The following is a 14,082-nucleotide window of genomic DNA, read 5'->3' as shown; positions in this document are numbered from 1 at the left end:
GGCCTCTGTCTTAATGAGTCGTGTGACCCTCGTCTGCCCCGTCATGTGATCTGGATGAGACAGGCAAAGCTGTTTGAAGGACGGCTTTGTCCCGGGTTTAGCCCCTCTGTAATCAAATCACCAACCTCGTGTGTCACAAGGTCAGAGGACGTGTGGTTACTTTATTCTATCTGACAGCTGATCCAAAGTCAGTTTTGAAGTTTTTGCTAACAATGGTTTGGGTTTGAGTTGGAAGCAATACAAGCTGATCTTAGATCTGTTGTTGAGGAAGAAAGTGACTGGAGTTGGAATGAGTTACTGAGACAGACACTTGTGCGCTCTGCTCTGTTTACAGGAGAAGAAAATAAAGTTGAAACCATGGCCACAGGCAATGTTTACAGCAATTCCTTTGATACACTTTTAACATTATTTCTCCAATTGGGGTTCTCCACCATGAAGCTCATACACAAGCAGTTGTTTTTCTGAGACAACCTGGTGAATGTGCTGAATGATAAAGCAACATGAAATGAATACAGTTTGACTGAGTGACTTGCCTGAATGTTTTTTTTTTCAGATTCTCAGTCCTTGAGGCCCCACCATTTGTGGTCTTCCTCTTGAAACACAAGGAATGTACTGTTTAACTTGATGTTCCGCACTGAACTATCTAATGCCATCTCATAACATCTTAGATGACCATTAAATGGGTTTCTAATTTGGGTGAGCTATCCCTTTATTGAAATGAACCTGCTGCCTGTAACTTCATTATCAGAGACCTTGATGCTGTGCTGGCGCCCCCTCTCGACCAGTGTGCCGTATTGCAACATAGCGCTACAGAAAAGGGACACGTTCTCAAATTTCTCCCATCAGACAAGACTGCCTTCGCCGCTCGGAGTCTGAGAACAGAGCCTCTGGAAAACCGAGACGAAAGGCGCCGGGCGTGCTTTGGTTGAATCTATGCATTCATTCAACCAGCCACCTTCGTCTCTATCATTGAACTCGGATCTTGAGGAGGTGAGTGACAAAGTAAAACGCTCGGTGTTGCAAATGTTGTTTTGTGTCAAGGCAGATCTGGTTCTGCGCTGGTCAATCGTTCAACGAGCTAAACGTTTTTGCTATACTATACTAGCTTCAAGCTCGCTAGCTACTCGCCTTGGCGCAGACTGAGAATGCGGCCACAGTTTTTTGGCCCGAATTTCCCTGCGATCGAAAACGAAGCCAGGAGAAATAGTTGAATCCCACAGCGCCTTTTTTAGCTTGCTGAATCCTATTACGATAGCTAGCTCGCTAGCAATGTTATTGTAGAGGGACCGTGTCGAAGTTTTGGACAGGAATAATGTGTTTCGGGTGTCGGAATTTTTTTTTGCACCGAACCCCGATACAACTTAGCACCAGAGAAACTTGTAACTTTGTTGGCCTCTCTCATATTAAAGCATTGTTATGTTTCTGTAATAAAGCACCGATTTGCTGCGTGGTTTGTGATACATGTAGCTAGCTGATTAGTTTTTGTTAGGCGAGTGTGTTGGACAACGTTTTTGCCAACAACACTGTATGAAATTGGTAAACATCTCTGTGTTAAGTCTTGGATCAATTGCTTTGTGGCCTTGGTTGATTATGCAATAGTCCCCCTTTTTACTAATAAGGGGCGAAAAAATGTGTTCGGAAATGTTGTCTCTAATTTGCAGCTCGACTGCACTCAACTATTCAATTTTAATTTAATAACGTTTCACATGACTATGGAAAGTACCTACCAGGACTGGAGAGAACGGGGTTAGGTGTTTCTCACTGTTATCCCCCTGACTAGCTAAATGCTGTAAAGTTTTTGGAGTGTAAGGTATCAGTGATCTGTAGACTAGCATGATGTGTGATGAAGACGAAGAAGACGATGGTGATGCACATGAGGAGGAGGGTTTTAAGCAAATGTCATATGTTCATGGAGCATACATACATGTATGTAATTGAGTCAAAGCCAGCCAGCTTCCTCTAAGATAGCTGAATATATCAGATTCCATAAACATTTTACTCCCTTCGGCGGGAAGAGGAGCAGTCCAGACCTGCCTGAAATGTTATAGCCTAAGGGTGTGTTTGAGAGAGAGAGAGAGAGAAAAGAAGAATTAAAGAGAAAAGAGAGCTTGTACTATTCAGTTAGCTGTGTGTTTGGAAAGGGTGTTCCTCCTGAAATCTGAGGCTCGGATCCAGAGAATAGGACCAGGCCCACTCCAAATGCTATCATCTCCCCCTCTGATGTTGTGACATGTGGCTTTACATTGTGAATATTTTGTGGGAAACCGTGTCCCTGGAAGGCCTGCATGGTTTTCCTCATACGTTTCCTTGTGCGTTTTGAAACTGTAGAATATATTGTGGAATGTTGTGGCTAGCAAGTTCTGTTCTGTCTCGCTGTGCCAACTGTTTGTCTGGTTGTGCTAGGGTTCCATCTGACTGTTCTGCCTGACTGCCAAAGCCCCTGTGATCTACTGATCTGTGAATGTTTGAAGGCAGCAGCTGTTGCAAACTGATCAAATATCAGCAACTCTTTATATCAATATTCCATCCCAACACTTAAGTACATTGGACACAGGCATGCGACTGAGCTTGACAATATGTAGACAGATAACAGTTTGTGACAACTGATGTTCACATCACTGTTCTCTACTGTTAATCTGGTAATGAGGCATGATACACTTACTACCCAATGCTTCACTGTGCTCGATACTGGCAGTGGGATATTATTATAGAATTATTGTGTATATATACTATAACCTTGCCTAGGGGTAAAAACAGATGTAGGCTAATATCTGGCTGAAAATGAGTACATCAGTGCTGAGTCTGCTGACTACCACCCTATCGCATGTAATCTTATGCAAGGCTAGTTGAGAGTTTAGCCTGGGAGTGGGAACTGCAGTGCCCAACAACATGCCAGTTCTTGTATTTTTCCATGTCACTGCCCCTCAAAGCCATGCTCAGTGTGTAGGGGCAATGCTCCCTTTAGAATGAGACGACTCAGGCAACCCTCCAATGCGCTGGGGGCCCCTGACCTGCCAGGCCCAGTGGGCCTATAGCACAGCTCTACGCTACACAATGCTACGGCCCCAGTGTAGCACCTTTTGGCTAAGACTCCCCCCCCCCCCCTCCTCCTGGAACTTATCCCCTGCCTGGGCAAATTGAATGGGAGGAATGTTCATTAGGTGTTTATTCAGGAGGGATCTTGGCCTATTCAGCAATACGTGGGCCTGTTTAGCTCGGCATATAGAAATATGCACGATTTACACAGCGCGCATTAGTTTGCGAGTGCATTTTTTCCCCTTTTGTTGCATTTTTGGGCTTAGCCTGAAATCTGGAGTAGCGTAAATACATTTCGAACACCACAGCACTGATACTCACTGCAGTATTAGTCAATCACATTGGCCAGATCGCATCAGTAATCCGCAGGAAAAACCTGGAGAGTTATTTTGAATAGAAAAGGCCTCCATCAGATTGTTGGCAGTCGCCGAGTGTCCACATGTGTGGCTGAACGCTACAGTATGCAGGCAGATCAGATTACTGAACGATTAGCCACGGCCTCCTATCCCCGGCCCAGGGAAATGATTTTCCACTGTCATAATTCCCCAGACTGAATTACCCAGGGCAGTGACTCATACAGGCACCATATAGGCCGAGATACTGTACTGTCGCGCCTCCCGCTCTCTCTCTCTCTCTCTCGGGTAGAGTGAGATGAGGTGAAGGAGTAGGCTAGTCACGACATGGCTGTGCCGACATCATCAGGACTATTGGAGAAGTACGTGAGCTATTGTTGTTGTTCATCCGAGGTAAGGGGGGGGAGTCAGTGGTTTGAATCACGTGCATGACCATCCTCCGAGTTAACCCCTAGCATGGACAGGTGGTGACAGCGAGATTACCGGTGTGTTTTTTGTTCCGTGGGACGCTCCTCTTCACAGGCCGGGGGTGGTTGATTTGGGTGTTGGACAGGGTGTGGGAAATGAAGTCATAGACTCGCCGTCAAACCAGAACCACCAAGCGCATATCTTTTCCTTCTCGTCCGACGGACATAAGAAAGAATGCGAACACATGTCACGGGCTGATCAAGCTGCTTGATTCAAGCCTCTGGTGGAATTCTGCTCAGCGGAAAGTTAGATGGGGGGACAGGGGGGGAGTTTGAAAGGGGGTGGGGTGGCGGGGAAGCGGCAGAGGTACGTTTCCAAGGTGCTTACCCCCACCCCCAGGGGGTGGAATCTGATACATTCCAGAGGCTCCTCTAGGCAGGCAGATAATGGAGACTAGGGTGCAGCGTTTCATCAGATGACACATGATTGCAGCATAAGTGGTGGGAAAGTGAGAGCGATGTCATCATTAGATGTAGCCTAGCTAGCTCTGGTTGCCTCAGGGGTGAAGAGGAACATGCCAAGCAGACGGTAACGGTTACAGGAGTGGTGGGTTCCTCGGTTTGGGCGTCTCTCTCACAGCTCACCTTCAGTCAGTCAATCAAACGTTGTTATTGAATGCAGCGCAGTGCGCTTCACACACGAAAAAAAGATATGCAAAAATATGAAAGTCTTTGACGTAAATAAAAAATTAAAAAAAATACAGAGTAACTTCCTGTTTCTGCTTCCCAGCTGGCTTCTCTGAGATTGTTCCAGAGCCATAGATTTCAGTTTTAAGTGGCTCAAATTACCTTCTTCAAATCTCGAGCTATTCACTGTGATGCTCTGTGAATAATGGCGGCGCAAAGCACTTTCACACCCCTGAAACTAAGTATTTAATAATAGATACAGGAGACAGACTGTCATGTTGACTGGCCTATATTACCTGTGTGGCTTTATCTCCCCATTAAAACCCCGATTTGTGATGTTTTTTTTGTTGTTTTTTTCCCTCTCTCAAGCCAGCTCCTTTCGGCTGAAGGTTATTTATACGCGAGATGGAAAATGCGGCCTGTTTTATTTAGTGGTTTAAAAACAAGCTGCTGGATGTTAATGGACTTCACCTCAGCCGTTCTCCCAGGCCCTTGGGGCGCGGCGCGTTCGTACACGCAGCATGGGAGCTCTACGGAGCTCGCTAAGTTAATGAAGGCATTTTCGGAGTGCTGGATGTGCAGTAATGGGAATTTACCACTCCACCACGGAATGTTATAAAGCCCTTGCGCCCCTCATCATAAGTGCTATCCATTACCCGATATGATTAGATGTTTTATATAAAAAAAATTCTCCCCTGATCGATTTAGCCATTTGGAAAATTGATCTTCCGAGTAAGAGGTGTGCGAATGTTATTTTAGTTAAGGAGATCTGAATGCTTCTGTTTAGCATGAGTTGTTGTTGTTGTTGTGGTGCTTGGCCTATCAGGTGACTCGCCTTGTATAGGTGACTGTGCTGAAGCATATGTCGGTGGAGTAGGGGGTGTGGGGGGGGCGGGGGGGGGGGGGCGTTTGGGCCTCGGGGGCGGAGGTATAATGGTTACCCGTGCTGAAAGGTCCTCTCCCAGTGTGACCATGTAGAGAGACAGGTGGAAGGGGGGTGGGGGCTCACTGTTTATTCAGTTGTCTGGTGGCCGTGCCTGCACACAGATACCTCACACACTGATACCTCACACACTGACACCTTACACACACACACACACACACACACACTCACTCACTCACTCTCTGAGCTGTAGAGCTGTGGCCTTCTCTGACTCCCCTACTTGGGCCTGTGCATGTGACACACAGCCTACTCTTTGCCTCCTGGAGGGCTTCTCTCTTTCCCTCTCTTTCTCTTTCTTTCTCTCTCTCTCTTTCTCTTTCCGTCTGTGCTCTACGAGTCTGTAGGTTAAACCGGGTCAGGACAGAGATGCTATGCCGGCAGGGAGAGGGGCCTGTGTGTGTTTACCAGGTGACTGAGGAATGACCGGCCAGACGGGGTCTGTGTGAGTCAGGGAGCAACGCTGTAACCCGGAGGCCCCCCCCCCCCCCCCCGCAACACAACACCAACACACGCTGTTCTGCCGCCCTAACGTGTCTCCCCCTAGAGCCGTGACAGACCGTGCTATCACAGTCAGCAAAGTGGAGCAGCAGGGCATCTGGTGTCCCCCCCCCTCCCTCTGTCCCGTCCCAGAGCAGACCACCCTACTCCAGCCATGCCTACACCAGAGAGGAGCGGGGGCATCTGGTGTCCGAGAGGCTCCATCTGTACTTTGCGTGTGGCTCCAGCGTAAACAACAACGCAGCGCTAGCGTGCTAAAGGCCTAGCTACACGTAAACAGATCAGCTTTTCCCTCCCTCTCTCCCTCCCTCCCTCCCTCTCTCCCTCCCTCGTCTATGGAAGGAGACGGTGAGCTCAGGGGTTGGTTGGGGGGGGGGAGGGGTGGAAGGTCAGTTCTATTTAAAATCCGGTCAATTGCATTGCGGGGTTGAAAAATGCCCCGCGCCAAATGTACCATAGCAGAAATGACCTACTCCGTTTGCTCCTTCCTGAACGGCTGCACTGAAGGGGATTGTAATGGCGTTGACCCCCCCCCCCCCCCCCCCCCCCAACTCCGTCGCTGCTGCTGTTCGCCAGGGGGCTCTGACTGCAGCCTGCCCGCTCCGCTTATCTGATCCCAGGGCCGCGCCGCGTCTGCCCGCCTGCTGTTCCCCCGTGTCTGTGTCTCTTCTCTCTCTCTCCACCCTGGGTGGCGCGATGGATGGGGACGGGGCTGTGTGTCTGGGCAAGGGGGGGGACAGGTGTTGGCATCCATGGGGGGTCAGCGCAGACACAGCTGAGGCACCTATAGACACGAAGGAGGCGGAGGCTGCTGTAGGCTACACATGACAGCAAGATGGATGAGGTTTGTTCTGGGGGGAAGGGGGGGGGAGAAGAGAAGGAGGAGGGGGGGGGGGGGGCGTTCACGGGGAGTTACTCAGAGGTTTACATTCTAACGGGGTCAGTTGTTGGAGAAACATCAGGTGCTGCGATGTCTGGCCTGGCTCCGCTCGGCGGATCGCGTTAACGCCGGCAAGCTGCAAGGTTCCCATGCCAGGCAGGTTGGCGTTGTGGAGAGAGGGCTCAGGGATTGTTTGGGTGTCGGGACTAAAGGAGTGTGAGGTCTGGTCTACACTACACAAACAACCCCCCCCCCCCCCTCTCTCTCTCTCTCTTAAGCGTTAAGTGGCTGGATATTTGTGGTGAATGAGACACAGGTGTTGGGGCAGAGTTGTGTGTGACTGGCCAGGGGTCTGTGTTTGTTTTCTCTACTTAATGACCCCCCAGGCACGCAGACCCCAGTCCCCTGCCTGCAGCCGAACCAGAGCACACCGGCTCTCAATGGGCCATGCATGGGCTGGACCTCCATCCTGCCCTGGGTGGGAGAGGAGGGGGGAGAGGGGGGAGAAGAGGAGATGACTAGGGTGAGAAAGAATGGGTGGTTTACCATTATAATAACACAGACAAAGGATCTGGAGGCATCAGGCTGTTTTTTTGTGTGTTTTTTTTGTTTTTGTTTTATTTCTTTTTTTAAATCAGTCTCCTACCCTTTATCTTCTGTCAGTCTTTTACTTTCATCTCCCGTCTTCATCATCTTCATCGTCTACCGTGCCAAGTGTAAGCCGGGCCGCGTTCAGTTGCCTCAACCTTGTGCTATATACTTTTTAGTTGGGAAAAAAAAAAAAAAAAAAAAAAAAACTTACTGGATTCTCTCTCAACGGTGTGCAACATTCTTCGACTTTCTCTGAGGCTGTTTGCTCCTGTTTGGTGGGCTTGGCCGGGCGTGGCAGGCTGGCAAAGTCCATGCTGCCACTCAAACTCGACCTGCACATTGTTACTGCCTTCCCCCAACTGGCCGTTCAAAAACGCTCCGGTTTTCGGAGGGCTGCACAATGTTGTGGCCTGCTGAACGTGGCGCTACGTTGTTGGAAGTTTATTTTCAGAGTGTGTGTGTATGAGGTAGAGAGGTGGAGGCGTGGACAGTAGTAATATGCCACTCCACAGCCCCCCTCTGCCCCCCTGTCTCTCCAAGGATCGTCTGTGTGATGACTTCAGCCCCCCCCCCTCCGTGCTCCGGTGTTGAGTTACAAACCATAGGTGTGCTTGGGGGTCTCACACACACACACACACACACACTCACCCTCCCACTGTGAAAACACCAGCTCCTTGGGGATGGGAGGGGTGAGGTAATGGATGGTTAACCTCCCTGTCACCCCTGTGTTCGGGCGTTGGAACGTTAGCAGTAGCCGTTATCTCCTCTCTGATCTCATATCGTACAGATGGCGAGGCTCCTTGGTTGTTGTGGATCATCATAACCATGCAGTAAAACTCTAGCCTATATAAACCTCCCCCGTAACCCACCCCCCACCCCCCCCCCCCCCCCCCCAGCCCGAAAGCACTGCTCTCATTTCTCTCTACCTCCCCCTGTGCTTTTGTCTCCGCCACCTTCTCCAGAGCACTCTCTGTTTTTATTTCTTTATTTAAGTCATCTCTTTAAATTCCAGAATCCATTTCTTTTGCCCCCAGGCTCCCCAGCGATGGCTGGAGACAGTGTGGCAAATTAAATTTGGTCTCCCCCTCTCCCCCTCCCTGGACAGCGACTCTGTGGAACGGGAGCAGAGGCAGGGGAGGCTGGAGGAAAGAGCCCATTTCTCATGCATTACTGTGTCTGTCCTCCGGGCCTTTAGTGGAGCGACGTAACGGGCTCTCTCTCTCTCTCTCCTCTCTCTCTCTCTCTCTCTCTCTCTCTCTCTCTCTCTCTCTCTCTCCCTCCCCCTCTCCCTGTTCCTACTCACATGGCCCTCTTCTTATAGTCTCAGTTGTACGACCACAATCTACTCTCTTTTATTAGCTTGGTTCTCTGCAGTCATTGATGTGTGTGTGTGTGTGTGTGTGTAGGGGTAGATCTCTATCAACAGTAGCTCTAGTTGTAATGACTCCGTGTGACATTGGTGGCCAGTGTCCCCCCCCCCAAGAATGTCGTATAGATCCTCTGTGCCCCGTAATACCTTCCTTTATTGAGCGTGTCTTACTCTGCAACCTTTTGTGTTTATCATAACCATCTCGTAAAAAAATAAATAAAGGGTCTCCGGCCCTCCGCGAGGCTATACGTTTAATAGGTGTGCATGCACTGTAATATGTCATTGTGTCAGAGGCACAATGCAAGGCCTAAGTGCACTGAATACAAATTAATCTTGTGGGATGGCAGCAGCTGAATAGGCTGTGGTTTAGGGGGGAAAGGGGGGGATAGTGGCGTGGAAGGGAGGGAGGAATGGTGGTGGAGGAGGAGGAAAGAAGGGGGAGAGGGATAGAGCGTGAGGGGGGAGGGGGAGGGGGAGGGGGGATGTGGGTTGTAGTCATGGCCGGGCCCATTCATCATGCAATGCCTGCTGGGATGCGCGGGGGTCAGTCGCACACAATCGCAGCCTGTTCTGTCCTGCTCTGTTGTGTTGTTTTGCTCGGCTCTGTTCTGTCGCCTTTTGTTTCCCTCCACGCCCGCTTTTGTTTTGTCCTCCTCGGTTCCGTTTCGTCGTCGTACCGCTCGGGTTCTCTTGTTGTCCGCTTGTGTACGGTTCTTCTTCTACTCCGTGTTGTTTGTGTTTCTTCTCTGTCTCCGTGTTCCATTTACGGTTGCGTCGTTGCGTGGCGCTAACAGGCTTGCATGCTGTGGAGCGGCCTGTTTCATCCATGCTTGAGTCCCGGCAGCCGAGTTTGTAGACCCTTCAAATGAGGTCTCGGGCAGACGGATACAAACCAGAGAAGCGGGGGTGGAGGATGGGGGGGGAGGGGTAGGGAGGAGTAAACCATAAACAACGTTGTTTACGCTGAAACTCGTCGGTTTTCTCCCTGAACATGAAACACGTAATTGCATCGCTGTGCCATGAACAAGGGTTTAAAAAGAAAAAAGAAGGAAAAAACACAGGTTAAAAAAAGGTCGGTTCGATTGCTTTAAAGCCAATAAACCTGTGTGATGCTCGGGTTTCTGCTTGATGAAGACCGCTGTAGGGGTTCTCAATCACCCACCACCTCAACTCTCTAGTGCAGAGGGTGAATAAGGTCGCCAAAATTGTCAACATTCTGGAGTGCCAAGGGCGACTTTATTCGCCCAAAAATGCATAAATATTCTTTATTTTGTAGCCAATCAAAGTATTGTTGCTAGGTCACTACCACATAAAACACTTGGCACTTTAAGTGGTGAGTGTTCCCGGGAATTCTTTGGCAGTTAGTGAGTTAACCAACCCAAGTAGTCCGAGCCCCAACACTAGTAGTAGGCTAATGGCATACCCCAAACTCTGCGGTGTTTCCAACACCTGTCCTGACCTGTCTTTCTAATCAGCCGACACATCGTCAAACCATCTCCTGGGCGTCTTAACGATGCTGGGGGAGATGTGACGACATGTCATGCATATAATCCTCTCCTTAATTGTGTTGATGTGGAGGCTGTTATTAGCATTGTTGTGGTTAATCTCCCAGTGTGACAGGAGATGCTGGAATCATCAGGGGATATGGCACTACTAATTAGATTTGTGTGTGCTTCCCTGTGTCAGGAGAGAGGGGTGGGGTGTGTGTGTGTGTGGGGGGAGGGGTAGTGAAATGGAGAAAGTTTTGTGAGTTGTTATGTTTTTCCTCTGGTGACTGACTCGTGGATAGTTTGAAAGTCATGGACTTACGGGGGGATTTATTCCTTGAATGTTGTCTAATGACAGCAATTAGACTTAAAGGCTAGTTTAAAGGGATGGTTCACCCATAATTAGCATGTTTGTAATGTCATGCCCGAATCATCTTGGATTGAGACTCAATTACTTGATTTAAATTGCTTTGAAATGATTTGAGTATGACATTTCAAACATGCTAATTTAGGGTCCATTGACTTGTATTTAGGTTACAAATGCTAACAATTAGCTGTTAGTTACAGTGCCCAGATAATCAGAACCAAAGTGTGGATTGAAGTCTGTCCTTGTCCATAGACTCCTTTCAGGGTCAGAAACCAAATATGTGATTTTGTAATTTCGGTGAACGATCCCTTTTAAAGCTACTGTAGCATGAGCCTGAAAGATAAAAGGCCTAAACAGTCAAATGAACCCTCTCCCAGTGCAACAAAAGTCAATGTTTGAACTGATGTGCCACACACTGGAAACACGGTGGAGCGGACAAGTCCAAACATGCATCTTTAGTCTACCTCACAATGCTGGGAAAGAAGGCTGGATGTTTGTCCCTTCTTTTCCTCCGGAAATCCAGTTAGCAGGTTTTGATTGATTCGGGCGTCTAGCCTGCTCGCTCCTAATTGGAGGATAAAGCTGCTGCACTCTGTAATGCAGGAGAATAAGTAATGAATTAGTGATAAGGCTCTCTGCAAGACAAGCCCATTAGAATGGCCGCTGCAATCGGAAGGATTGTTTGTATCTTTCAATTTGCAGGAGTCTGGGATCTCGGCTCTCCTGGAGAGGAGAGATGGGCTATTCTAAAAAAACAAAAAAACTAAACAAATGCTCTCTCTCTGTGTCTCTCTCTTTCTATCCACTTTCTCTTTCTTTTTTTCTTTCTCTCCTCTTACATAACCTGTTATTTCTCTTTCTCTCTCTCTCACTCCCTTCCCTCTGGGCACCGGTGACGGTGACAGTGACACTAACCTCTGCCCCTCTGCCCGCTGTCCTGGTGCGACCGGGAAGAGACCCATTAGAGCAGGAAAGTGAACAGCGTTGTAGCCGCCGGTGTCGCTGCAGCCGCTAATACGTAACGACTGCACGGGAGGGTCGTAGCATGTAGCCGCTAATATGTTGAGACTACGCGGCAGTTCTCACACTCTCAAAGCTCTGTCTGGGAGTAATGTTACCCCCCTCCTCCCCCCCACACACACACACACCATAGCCGGCCTTATGACTTAGCTGGCTTATTGACAGTGGCTTTATGAATGCCCCTCATACACTCATCCAGCCTATATCTGTCACACACCCCGGGCCGCATTGACACCCCCTGTGGCCTAATATCACCCGAAGGAGGGAAGGAAGGAGAGAAGGAAGGAGCGAGAGAGAGAGAGAGAGAGAGAGAGAGAGAGATCCTGTGCTGTCACCTAAGGGGTCTATGAGATGTGTCCCCTCTGGCATGCAGGGCCAGGCTGTCAGCTGCTGTTGAGCTCTGGCGGTGTGTGTCTGCTCGCGAAGCAGAGGAACGATGAAAGGAATATTGAGAGGGTCTCGATGGGCTGAGGCCAGGAACGCGGACCGCCTCGGTCTATGTCCTCTTTGTGTCTCAGGAAAGTTTCTTCGTCTGTTCATGACTCATTATCGCTCTCGTTTCAGGGGAAATAACAATAGTCACGGTCCTGCACCTCCCCTTGTGGTGGAGGAGGGTTACAGTAGAGTTAGAAAAGGGTGTCTGCGTGTCACTCCTCAGTGAGACATTTGGGTAAATAACAACAAATGACATGGCGGCCTGCATGACATCATCGTGCATCGTGGGACATTGAAAACGGCCTATAGTATTGAGTAGCCTACAACACACAGTAGCATATGTAGGTAGTGAATAGTGGCACAGCCTTTTCCCCACCCCCTTTCTCTCTCTCTCATTAAAAGGTACCATTGCACAGTGCGAGATGGTACAGACAAAGTCCCCTGTCTTCGTGACAGTGTGAGATAATGAACCTCACCCCCTGCCTCCCCCCAACCCCCCCCCCCCTCCCCCCCAAGGCTACCATGTCCGTCTGTCCAGCGGTCATCCCCACCACGCCAGCCTCCCTCCCTCCCTCCCTCCTCACCCAGTCACTTGAGAGGCTGTGCATCAAGTGAAATCACCTCCATCCCTAAACGGCTCCCGCCCATCCCTCCTTCCTTCCTTCCTTCCTTCCTCCCCCCCCCCCCCCCCCCCCTTCCCCTCGTCAATCCCTCACTTTAATTAGATGAGGCTGATTTCAATAAAGTGAACGCCCGGTGTCAGTCGGGTTTCACTCCATTACTTATTTGAACACCGCGTTTCCTGCCCTAGAGGAGTCATCTATCTCTCCTCTTGGTTTCACCGGGGGGGTAGATCTTCCTTTCATGAATCCTTGTAACCTAGTTACAGAGGGCCCAGCAGGGGAGCCAATCAATTAATGAACAAAGGGAAGTGGCTCACTGAGCGCTTGGTAGTAGTTCTGTGGGACTAAACACAGACGTTCTCATCAAACATGTCCCCTTTTATCTTTAATAGTCATCCGATGGGTGGAAATCTGATAGAGAAATCAATTTATTTTTATTTTTTATTTTTTTTGGTCGTTTTTCTACTTCGTTCTCCCTCCTAAGAAGTAGTGCTCAAGGTCGGTGGAGAGAAATGAAGGGGGGGGCTGTTGAAGGAGGCCTCTGGTTCTTGGCACGGTTTCTGCTGGCCTACCTGTCGGGGGGGGGGGGGGGCACAGCGGGGCACTTGGCGGCCATTTTGTTCGGGGAAGGTAAGGTCACGCCAAGAACTCTGGACCATAAGCCCAAAGCTCCAGCACTCAACAATTTTCACACTCTCCGTTTTTTTTTCTAAAAGTGTGAAATGAAGTCCTTCCCAGAACTAATGCATTAGATATGTGGTCAGAGGGTAAACATCACTTTGACCTTGCCACTGCTGCGAAGTGTGTGTTTCCCACAGCTTTCCTCTTCTCTTTGTCTTTTTTCCTTTTTTCCTTTATCCCTCTCCTGTGATTCCTCCCATTGTTCTACATCACATTTGTATCCCTCCTCCAAAACACCTCCTTTTTTGTTTTCTCTCTCTCTCTCACATCTTTGTCCATTCATTCCTCCCTTTCTCTTCTCGCCATCCTTTCCTCGTTCACCCCCTACTCCTTATCCCTCCCTCCTTCCCTCCCTCCCTCCCTCCCTCTCCTCTCCTCGGCGTCCCTGGCTCTCGCTGTGCCATCAGGGCCGGGGGAGGACTATTGTAACGTACTGTTGAATAATGTAGACGCCATAGGGCCGTAGCTCCAGTTAACCCTTTGATCTGTGATCACACGGCGAGCCAACCGGACACATCATGACTGACACGTTGACAGTGGGAGGGGGAAACAAGCCCCCCCCCCCCCGACGACGAGGTTTTTTTCTTCTCATCATCCCATGAGATACCTACAGTACCTACCTTCCTACCTAGCTTCCTATCGACACTTCATTCTGTTGCATTGTGGGCTTTTCTGCGCAGGACGTCAGTGGGTGCGCCCGGGCCT

General features: G+C 49.5%; 1 protein-coding gene across 1 annotated transcript in view; it reads left to right on the top strand.

Annotated features, from left to right (window-relative positions):
• The first annotated feature begins 895 nt into the window (after positions 1–895).
• ndst1b (N-deacetylase/N-sulfotransferase (heparan glucosaminyl) 1b) overlaps positions 896–14,082 on the top strand; it is a 35,331-nt gene continuing 22,144 nt past the window's right edge. The window contains exon 1 of the mRNA XM_083685823.1: positions 896–990. The gene's annotated coding sequence lies outside the window, so the exon portion shown is untranslated. The remainder of the gene's footprint in view (positions 991–14,082) is intronic.

The sequence above is a fragment of the Argentina silus genome (assembly GCF_951799395.1).
Source record: "Argentina silus genome assembly, chromosome: 15".
Lineage (NCBI taxonomy): Eukaryota > Metazoa > Chordata > Actinopteri > Argentiniformes > Argentinidae > Argentina > Argentina silus.
The sequence above is the reverse complement of the archived record's forward strand: the minus strand, read 5'-3'. Positions and strand labels throughout refer to the sequence as shown.